The sequence below is a fragment of the Pyxicephalus adspersus genome, chromosome 1 (assembly GCF_032062135.1).
Source record: "Pyxicephalus adspersus chromosome 1, UCB_Pads_2.0, whole genome shotgun sequence".
Classification (NCBI taxonomy): domain Eukaryota; kingdom Metazoa; phylum Chordata; class Amphibia; order Anura; family Pyxicephalidae; genus Pyxicephalus; species Pyxicephalus adspersus.
The window spans coordinates 101,647,854-101,659,475 of NC_092858.1; positions in this window are offsets into that span (position 1 = coordinate 101,647,854).

The window sequence follows — 11,622 nt, forward strand, 5'->3', positions numbered from 1 at the left end:
ATTCATCAAATCCTCCACTTAATACATTATGCTGGCACCAGGAGGGTACCAGCATTCCTCCTCAGCTTAGATATAAAAAAGGCATTTGACTCCGTTCTTTGGATAAACCTCACTTATCTTCTAGAGAAATGGGGCTTTGGCCCACACTTTCAAAACTGGGTAGCAGCACTGTATAATTCCCCTAGGGCATACATACAATAAATGGGTCAGAGGTCCTCCTACTTCCCAATGGGCAGGGGAACCTGACAAGATTGCCGGTTGTCGCCATTACTTCTTGCATTGGCAATGGAGCCCTTGGCTCAAGTAAAATGAGACCACCCGGATATCTCAGGCATTAGGATAGGTGACACATCACATAAACTTAGCCTCTTTGCGATGATGTGCTCTTATGTCTCTCCAACCCTCTGGTTTTCCTGCCTAACCTAATGTCCCGCCTTCAAAATTTTCAAAAATGTTCTGGGTTACAACTCAACCTACACAAAAGGCTTTAAATATCACCTTACCACCTGACAGTATCTTGTCTCGTTACGCTCATCTTTCCCATTTATTTGGGAAGTGAGCTGTCTGCGTTACCTGGGGGGTGTTCATTACACCATCCTACGAATTCATGTATGCTGCCAACATTCTAGAGCTAGCCCGCCACTTTATTTCTCTGCTCAAGTCTTGGAAGAGATACCAAATATCCTGGCTAGGACACACAGCATCGATAAAATGACCTAGCTGCCAAAATTGAAGTACCATATGTGATTGTTGCCAAAAAAGCTCCCTGCCACTACTTTTAAAGTCTTGCAAAAAAGAATATTGACATTCATTTGGAATAGGAATGGCCCTGTATCCCTCAGCAGACCATCAATCAAACCACAGCAGCAGAGGGGCCTATCTGTACCCCACCTTCCATCCTAATATACTGCAGCTCAGCTTGCACCCCTCAGTGCATACCACCTTTCAACAGATCCTCCTCATTGTGTCACAATTGAACCCGGAGTGGTAGCACCAGTTTCGATTGAGAATTTACTGTGGATCCCCCCTCTGGTACGCCCCACAATTTCCAACCCGTTACTGAGGCATTCGGTCCAGATTTGGGATTCTGTCAGGCGATCGGGAGGTCTGGAAACTAATTATCCCCCATTGTCGACCATAGTGGGAAACCTCCCTTTCCCACTAGCATATGAACACCCGCAGAGATTCCAGTGGTGGATAGAACATGGTCTGTATGAAGTATCACAATTCTTAGGTCCACAAGGTAGTTTCAACACAAACAGGCTACGTGAAAAACATCAGGTCCTGGCCCCCTGAGTCATTTCCACTGCTGCAAATCTCCCACCATATACGTACCAGATTAAAACAGATGCCCCCGGCGAATTCCCCTTCATCCTTTGAACTTATATGTGCTTGTAACGCCTTAGCTAAAGGAGTGGTTTCGGCCCTGTATGATAGGCTAGTGCGAAAGTATATTTCAGCGCCTTTGCCTTATGTGAACCGTTGGGAGGGGGACTTAGCCTTGTCCTTGGGGCAGGAGGAGACTAGCAAAAATAAGACTTGACCAGAACCACAAGTGCTTTTGAGGCTGTGATTCTCCAGGTACCCTGTGCCATATTTGGTGGGAGTGTCCCAAACTGCGAAGATACTGGACCCATGTATACCAAATAGCATATAGAATAGTGGGAAGGTCCTTCCCCAAACGCCCGGCAGAGGCCCTGCTTAACCTAAAACCTGAGGTTTGCAACACATGACAATTTCGTTTAATAACTCATTTAATTACTGCAGCTAAAATGGTCAAACCACGAGCTTGGTGGTCAGCCACCCCCACTATAGCACAAGTCAAACAAAAGATGTCATGGTTCCTTGTAAATGAAAAATTTAGGGCTATACTTACTGACTCTTTGCCACGTTTCCACAAAGTGTGGTCACCTTGGATCGAGTATTACATGCCAGTGGGATGGGATCGTACAAGCCTAATGCTTTACGGCTCTACAGAGAGAGAAGTAACCAAGTCAATGGGTACATTATTTTGTGACATGTGTTGACCTGTCCAATCCCCCCTTCCTACCCTCCCCCCACCTTTTCCTCTTGTGGGCCTTTCTTTTGATCTTCCTTCCTCATTCTTTCTATTATGGGTAAGTATTATTCTTAGTTGCATTCCCATAAACACTCAGGGGTGTTCATGCTGCTGCTGCCCCTCTACAGGTAGGGTGGGAGAGATGTCATCCCTATGGGGGGATATCCCAATCCCCACTCAAGAGGAATTCGTTATCAAGGGTGGCCACCGATGGTCTTCCTGTTTATTTTGTTTCAATCAGTTTTATTGAATTTTCAGAGAAAAAGAACAGTTAGCATGACAATAAATCAGACATACAACACATACATGGTATCGAACATAACAGTGTAGGCTTCGTATTAACAGAAGTATATAACCAGAAAGCTGCATATATCCAGAAAATTATAACAAAAAACATAATAGTCCTAAGGGGACCTTATAGCACATATTGAAACTGTACAAAACAGCTACATATCTGCTAGTGGAAGCATATGGCACAAGGTGTATACCCATAGTCCTAGACAACAGATAAAATAAAAACAAAAACGAAAACATGTAATAAAACAGCCCAGGGGAGAAGAGGGGGGATGGGAGAGGGATGGGGAATGTCACTCGATTCAAGAATAAAAAGATATATAATAAACATCAATACCGGGGTTGTGTTCCATCTTTTAAGCCTGGACACTAAATAAAATATGTTTGGAATCGGGGAGATTCTTTAAACCAATCCCAGGTGGATGAGGTAATTTTAAATTGTTCCAATCTATCATCATCCTCTGCAACCAACATCTTCATATGATGGATTTTTTCAAGTTTGGAGACCCAATTAGCTATGGAAGGAGCAGCAGATTGCTTCCAAAATCTCGGAATAGTGGCCCTTGCTGCCGTAAGAAAATGACGGAGAACCCCACCTTTGACAGTTTTAAGCGAACCCGGAATCATGGATAAAAGAGCTATTTTGGGAGTATTGGCTATGGTGGACCCGGTACTGTCATTATATATCTGAATAATCGTGTCCCAAAAGCTAGATATAAGTGGACACTCCCACCATATATGAAGCATTGTCCCCTTTTGTAAGTGGCATCGCCAGCAACAGTCAGATTGTGTAGGGGAAATTCTATGCAGGTCCACAGGGCAATAATACCATTATGTAATATACCCCCATGATGACGGCTGTCCGAGGCGGGCCAAGATGGAAACGTGGAAGTTCGCATTGCCGGGGGGAACGCTGGATTATCAAATAGCGGTGTCATGCGCCCTGGATTCGTCGACAATTTGCCCGCTCTGAGGAGGATATCCCAATTGTGTAGTAAATCTAATGTAAGTGGAGGTAGAGGAAGGGCTGGCTGTATCAACGACCGGTCCACCCATGGCAAGGATCGGAGGCTAACTGGAGATAACCAGTCTTCCAGCCGTACCCATTCCTTCAGCTCCCTGTTGTGAAACCAGTCAATCAAACTCACTAAAACCGATGCCCTATAATAGGAAAGAACATCCGGGGCCCCTGCACCTCCTCTGTGTTTGGCCTTGGACAGGGTACCAAATGCCAGTCTAGGGCGCTTCCATTGCCATATAAATTTTTAAAATAACCTATGGATCTTACGAAGATATGCAGTTGGTAAGAATATGGGAACTGATTGAAAAAGATATAACAGTCTGGGGATTATATCCATCTTAAGAGCGTTTATGCGGGCGAAACAGGAGAGAGGCAGGGAGTCATATTTCTGAAGGTCAGATTGAAGTTTACTGTACATTGAGGAATAATTGAGAACAATTTGGAGGGATCCGATGGAACCATTACACCCAAACACTTAATGACATCAGTACAAATCCAGAAAGGCACATTAGCACGCATAACTGACATTTGATTAGAGTCCAAGGTAACATTAAGAATTTAAGATTTGGAATAGCTGACCTTGAAATTACTATGTATACCAAATTCATCAAGTTCCCTCAGAATGGAAGGTATCGTGGTATGAGGGGATGTTATATACATCAGGAGGTCATCCGCGTATAAAGAGATTTTATATTGTGTATCACCCACCTGGATCCCTGTTACATCTGGATTGTGGTGCAAAGCCACAGCCAAATGTTCCATAATTAGGGCATAGAGTAAAGGAGAGAGAGGACACCCCTGTCTCGTGCCATTCTTGATTTGGAAAGAATCAAAGAAAGAGCTGTTAACCCGCACCCGAGCTCTGGGTGGAGTACAATGCCGCAATTCTAGAGACCATGTAGGGGCCCATGCCCACCTGACGTAACGCTGAATACATAAACTGCCAACTAACCCTGCCAAAGGCTTTTTCAGAGTCTATTGACAGTAAGCACGCAGGGGTGCCTGAAGATTTAGCAAATTGGGTCAGCAGAAGAGTCCTAATAGTATTGTCCCTGGCTTCCCTTCCTTAAATAAACCCTGTTTGATCCTTATGGATCAACGAGGGCATATGTGGGGACAACCTATTGGCAATCAACTTAGAAAAAATTTTTGCATCAACATTAATCAATGATATAGGTCTATAATTAGAGCAAACCAGGCTTGGGAAGAACTGTAATATGCGGTTCTAAACTTTGTGATGGAAACGGCGTATCAGCAGAAATGGAGGAGAACACTTTGGTCATGAAAGGGACAAGATTAAGAGCGTGGAGCTTATAAAACCGTGGTGTGAATCCATCTGGACCAGGGCTTTTACTAGTCGGGGTGGTCTGCAAGGCAGCAGAGACCTCCTCCTCCGTAAACGGGGATTCCAGTTGTGAGATCACCTCAGAATCTAAAGATGGAAGGGCTGTTTTAGTTAAATATTCCTGTAGAGAGGAATGAGTAGCTGAAGCAGGGCATATTTGATAAAGCTCCGCATAATATTTATGAAAAGTTTGCAGAATCTCTTTGGGGATAGATGTCAACGTGCCATCAGGAGCACGTATGGACGGAATATATGTGGTGGATGTGCGCAGGTGAAGACCCCTCGCCAGCAGTCTGCCACATTTATCTCCATATTGGTAGATGAATTTACGGAAACGATCCCTGCCAGATCATACAGTTTCAAAAGATGGGTTCTAGCAGCAGTCAATTCTAAAAATACAGCGAGGGCCATGTTTTGTTTATGCAGGCATTCCAAGGAGCGGATTTTATCGGATGTACATGCTATATCCTGTGATCTGATCTTTTTAAGCCTAGTGCCTTGTTGTATTAGAACCCCTCGAACAACCGTTTTCATTGCCTCCCACTGCATAGTAAGGGGAGTGGGGTCCGAGGCATGATCTCCAATAAAATTGGTTATCGCATCGAGAACCGCTTTCGCACAGAGACAGAGTCTTTAAACAAAGAGTCATTGCATCTCCATGTCCATTCTCTAGGGCCCCTATGGGGAATCTGAAGTGAGAGGGACACTGAAGAGTGGTCGGACCAAGGGCAGGACTCTATAGAATTAATAGGACACCAATCAAGTATAGAATGACTTGCCAGGATGTAGTCTATGCGAGAATACATATTGTGCAGGTGGGAAAAAAAGGTATAGTCCTTGGTAGTGGGGTGCAGAATGCGCCACATATGCATTATTCTAAGGTCATGCAATTTAGAATGAAGGGAGTTTAATTTGGAATACGAGATCAGAGTTTTCCCTGATGAAGTGTCAATGCGGGGATCCAAAACACACAGTCCCCACCCACAATAATAGATCCCTCAGCAAACCCTTTCAGTGTCTCCAAATATTGAGATAGGGCCGTTGTGGGTTGTTGATTTGGAGCTTAAAAGGAGGCCAATGTAAATTTCTTATCCCAGAGAGAAATTTTTAGGAATACCTGCCCTGAGAATCAGAGCGGGAATCTAGTATCTGTACTGGTAAGGATTTATGAAAAGCTATAGAAACTCCCTTAGTTCTAGATTCAGGATTGGAGCTATGGTACCACAGGGGATAATAGCGATTGCAATGAGAGGGAATTCTAGTGGATTGAAAATGGGTCTCCTGTAGGAGTAGGATATTCACTCTTGCTTTATGTTGAGCATATAAAAATTGAGAGCGTTTGTTCGGGCTATTTAGACCCTTAGCATTAAAGGTACGGATTGTCGAAACATTGGCTTGAGTATGTACCGAGGACATTAGGGTAAAGGGGCACGGGACAGGGCACCAGACGGGCAAGGCGGGCTAAAACCTCGACCGTGGGGTGAAAAAACTATAGCAGGACCCCAAAGGTCCCAAATCACTGCCAAAATGTTAGCAGGCCTATGTGGGGAAGTGTCTGCGCACGGCGGGGGAAGGCAAACAAGCAATCCAAAACAAACATGTGATTCCCGCCTGGGGGAACCCGCAAAACCATAAATAATATATAAAGTAGGAACAAACTCTTAGCATGCGCCCAGTATACTAAACAATTATAGAATCACAGTAGCAAAATCACACAACATAACATAGGGGACATACATATACAGAGGATGAGCAATTCACCAAACTCCTGCCAGATTAAGCTAAAACATTCAGAAAATAAAATCCCAGATATCAGGATAGGCCTGACCGAGCAGGAAAAACACCACAGCTCAGACTCCCACTAGTAGCCCTCAAGCATATCAACTAAAATAGAAAAAAAAATCTAGAGGACATTCAGAATTGCTTAAAAAAAAAATAAACATAGCTACCGGTATATGAAAAGTCCCAAAGTGAATAAAACGCTTCATACTCAGGAACGTAAAGGCTTCTATTGGGGTTGGGCAGTCCAATTGACTTAACGGCTGAGAGCTGTGTAAGATTCGGGGATAGTCCGATGGTACTTGATGGCCTAGAGAGTATGTAGATAGAGAAGATGGTAGACAGAGTTCCAATAACATTGCTTGAATATCTTACACATGAATATAGAGCCTCTTCACAAGGGCAGGCCACATGGCAGGCGGTAGTGCAAGTTGGGGTCGGAGGAGGTCAGATGGTGTTTAAAAAAGAGGAAGGCAGATGGAGATTCCAAGAACAACACTTGAAGTGGCTCGGGAGCCAAAAAGAACTGCTGTCGATGCCAATTCAACAGGCTAGGTTGTTAAAGGAGGAGGGGGAGAAAGATGACCCGGGGAGGCACTTGGAGGTCTATCAGGAGGATGTCGTGGAGGAGCTTGTGAGGCCGCTGGTTTGCTGTTGAGGAGTGAGGTCGCTGTGGGCCTTTCAGGTAATATGATGTCTGGAAGGTGTAGATCCTGCACAATGTAGGGCAGGTCAGAAGGCTCATGGAGAACAAGAGTTCTACCTCCCGATCTAATAACAAGATGGAAGGGATACCCCCATCTATATGGGATGTTCCGGGAGGTTTAAGAGCCCTGCAGAGATCCAATGTATGTTTAGAGAGGTCAGGCAGCAGTTGTATCTGTGCCCCAGCATATTCAATATTTGTAGATTCTTTGGCTTTTTCATGATATCTTCCCTGGTTCTGAAGAAATGGATCCGACATATAACATCTCTAGGGCGTTGCGGGTTCGTGCTGCGTGGGCCTAGAGTTCTATGAATCTGATCTATCTCTATATCAACATCGGATGGAACAGCAAGAAGTTTTGAAAAAATAGAATAGGCCGCTGTGTACAACTCTAATTTCGGTATGGTTTCAGGTAAGCCCCGTATACGTATGTTATTCCGCCTGTTGCGGTTTTCAGCTCATCATGCAACAAATACAGCATATTAATTTGCGCCTTGTGACGTTCCAAGATATCCGCATGGGACACTACTTGTAAAGGAAGATCAGCACATTGGGTTTGTAAAGCTGTGGTGGCACTGGTAACTTGTTGGATGGACTGATGCATGGCGTGGAATTCTGCCTTGCAGCTCGCTTCCAGGCACCCTATATTAAACTCTAGATCTTGCCTGGTAGGTAAGACCCTAAGGTGGGCCTTCTAGTCCCACTCCTCCTCAGCATTCATATTAGCAGAGCTGTTGCTTAAAGATGTTTCCAAGGAGGGAAGAAAGCATGGGCTGTGGATGGGAGAAGTAGATGTTACCTCTGGTGGTGGTGTGGTGGAGGTCTCTGGTCCCTGCACAGCTGATTCCTACAGCAGTCCGGCCCGCGGATGTGCGGGTCGTGACGCGGGTGCCTGCCCGTCGGACGCTTCCAAAAATCGAGCCTCCGGCTTTGGGGCCTTGTCACGAGCACAGCGGCCTCCTGCGGAGAAAAAGCCAGGGATGCCTCCAGAGGAAGAATCGCCCCCTCCGGAGCGTCCCTTCTGTGCCCCCTTCACTTTAGGACCCATTGAACGGGAAGAAAAAGGCGCTGTAGCGCTGACACATTGAAAAATCCCCCAGGCAGGACAGAGCTCTCAGGAACACGTCTTACTCCACCGCCATCAGGCCACGCCCCCCTTCCTGTTTATTTTGACGCAACTGTTAGTTGCAATTACCACATTGAATGTTTTAAGTCAAAACCTCACCTTGATGTACAATTGTGAAGTTTTTTGTTTTCTTTCTCCTATTTTTTTTATCGTTGAAATGCTATACTGAAATTGTTTATTGCTTTTCTTGTAAAATTTGAATAAAAATTTATTGAAACAAAAAAAAAAATACTTTGACCAAATAATTTAAAATCAATATTCTGCCCAAATGTTGCTTAAAGCTATAGTTGAAAATATTATATTTTTAATCAATTTAGCAATTCGGAAGTGTTACAAATGTCTACTTTATGACATAAGTGATAGGTAAATGTAGTGCCAACAGCAACTAACTTTGACCAGATCGGAAATCTAAATAATAAAGAATACTCAAAGCCAACATGTTTTTAATGTTTTTTTTTCTTTTCATTTTCAATAGAATACTGTACAGTGAAAACTTTTTTCTTTATATGTGGCAACCATGGGAATTTTCCCTATATTTCTTGTCTCATAAATACAGCAGGAAGTAAGAGGTAAATTTATCCAAGAAGGTGGATGCCCTCTGAGACAATAATCATAGAAACAAGCATCCTTATTGCACAATTTCCCCTTCATATTTGGTGATGCTAATTATCAGGGCAGACACAGAGGGTACATTTTCCCAAAAGGAAAACAAACAATAAAATCCTGATATAAAAAAATTTCAGCACATCAGGGTCCATTTAAACTCTTTGTTGTAGTTCCGTAAAGACCAATGTTATGTTTCAGGGACAAAGTTCACAACTACTGTACCTGAAAAATTAGTTTGTCTTCATGGAAATATAATTTTGCACAATACCATATGCCAATCACTGGAAACAAACTGATACAAGTGCAAGCACAACAAGTTATCACCTCACATGAATTGCAGCAGATTCAACTGCTATTTTTGCACTTATCAGATGAAGCTAAAAGCTTGATTTTTTTTTAAAGCCTGAAGTAGGTGTGCAAAACTAAACACAAATGTAAAACAAAAACAATGCATGTGAAACACCACAAAGATGCACATAGTGTGGTAAATGTCCTTTTTCCAGACCCCCTGGTGTGTTTACCGGGGTGCAAATAAAAAATTCCAAAGACATGCAGTTGCATGTAGGCAATATTTTCTATTGCTTATTTGTGAATCTCTACCACTGTATACTGCAGCAAACAGGAACCTGTTTAACCACCTGAGCGATAAGCCCGACCTTGGTACGGGCTTCAAAAAGTTACAATTATCGATAAACCCGAACTTTTCTCACTGTATGAAAATACAGTGAGAAAAGTTCGGGTTTATCGATTACTTACCTGGTCCCGCTGCGATCATCCATCGTCGTGTTCCAGCGTCGTCCTCCAGCATCCGGTGTCCTCTCCGGGAAGAAGAAGCCAGCCGGCTTAGAAGAAGAAGCCGGCCGGCTTCTTCTCCCTCCATGCGTGTACGTCGGCGCGTGTGCGGGAAATTTAAACTGAAAGTCATTCAAACACATTTTGTTTTGGATTGAATACAAACTCCTGTATCCAATCCAATCCAAAATAATTCAAAATAAATACAAAGTATGTAATTGGTAAATTCAAACTCTCATTTTGTATTGGATTGGATACAGGAGTTTGTATTCAATCCAATACAAAATGAGAGTTTGAATTTTGTTCTCATTTTGTATTGGATTGAATACAAAGTCCTGCATCCAATCCAATACAAAATAATAGAAAATATATTTATGTGGTTTTGTCTATAGGTATGTGACGGACACTAGGGAGGTGTTTTAGAAAAATATATTACTGTACAGTATACCGAATTATCGCATTTTCAGTATTTTTCATTTATTTATGTATTCTTGTTTAAGCTGTTTTTTTGTGTCTTTTATTTAATTTTATTAAAAGTATTTTTTTTTTTTACATGATTGCGTGTTTCAAACATTTTTTATATTCATGATATCTACTAGAACCCTGTTCGGACATATTTCTGTAAGTTACATGTCTAATATAAAAAAAAAAAATTTCATGAAAAACTGTAACTCTTTTGGAACAGAAATCTAGACCTCAGTGTAACGCTCAGGTGGTTAATGAATAGGAAAATATAAACAGTGTAATTACACTCCAATAATATGACATTTGTATATATCTTCATTTCATTAGCTATTCAATTTCTGTATAAACAACTAAACTTATATCTGAGCTTTTTAACAAAGACATGCTTTACAAGTTGCTCATGTTAAACAACACAACAAATAAATGTCCATAGGAGAAACATTGACTTGTAAGATCTATAACAGCCACTGCTAAAGTTTGTCCTTGAAAATTATGATGATATTCAATGGTAGCCACAAAGGGAATTGTAGTCTTTAAAACTGCATAAAGTATTGTGAAGGAAATAGCGGTATCCTTGGATGTGCAATGAATTATTTCCTCCCTGTCTGCTAACTATTATTTTTTTTTATCACACACAGCCCCCACTAAGGCAGCTTGCTCCCACACATTTTTTTTTTGTCTTCGCAACACAGAATGCGGAAAGAAGAAAAACACAGAGACGCTTTTAACATTGTGTACAGACATAAAAGACCATGCCAGCAGCACTGTAAAATATTGCTGGAAGAATTAGCTATGACCAGAGTATCCTGTGCTACACACACACACAAACAATTGTGTGCTAGAATGGAATGCTTTTGCAAATGCTGAGGGTGGGTAAAGGCCACTGTGTGTAACAGAGAAAAATAAGGCACTGTGTGCAATATAAATATGCAATATAAAAGTTTGTATACTTTTTTGAAGTGGGTCCTGGCTCACCTAGAGAAATTTCTGGAGGGGAAACACGTTACCGCTTGTGTAGAAAGTGATAAGTTTGCTGTACCCCTCTACTTCCCCCACAGATATAGCAAGAGTCTTTGACTGAATAGGAAAATCAAGGAGATATTTGTGGAGCTCTGTCTTTAGGCTTACTTGGTCTGGGCCAGCGGTCGCCAACCTTTGGGACCTCACAAACCACTCAATTCATAATTTTAAATCCCGCAGGCCATTAATAGGAATCTTTTTAAAAAGATAAACACATTTGTAAAATAATGATCTTCCTAATGATGAGGACTGAGGAAGCTCTGATTCATTATTCAGCTCAAGTAAAAAAAGTTTTCAATACAAGTGGGAGTACCCTGATTTGGAATCAGCAAGACGATCTGTGCAGCATGGTGCTGATGTTCCCATACCAGTGTTCAGTACACTTCCTGATATTCCTGTATCTGACATT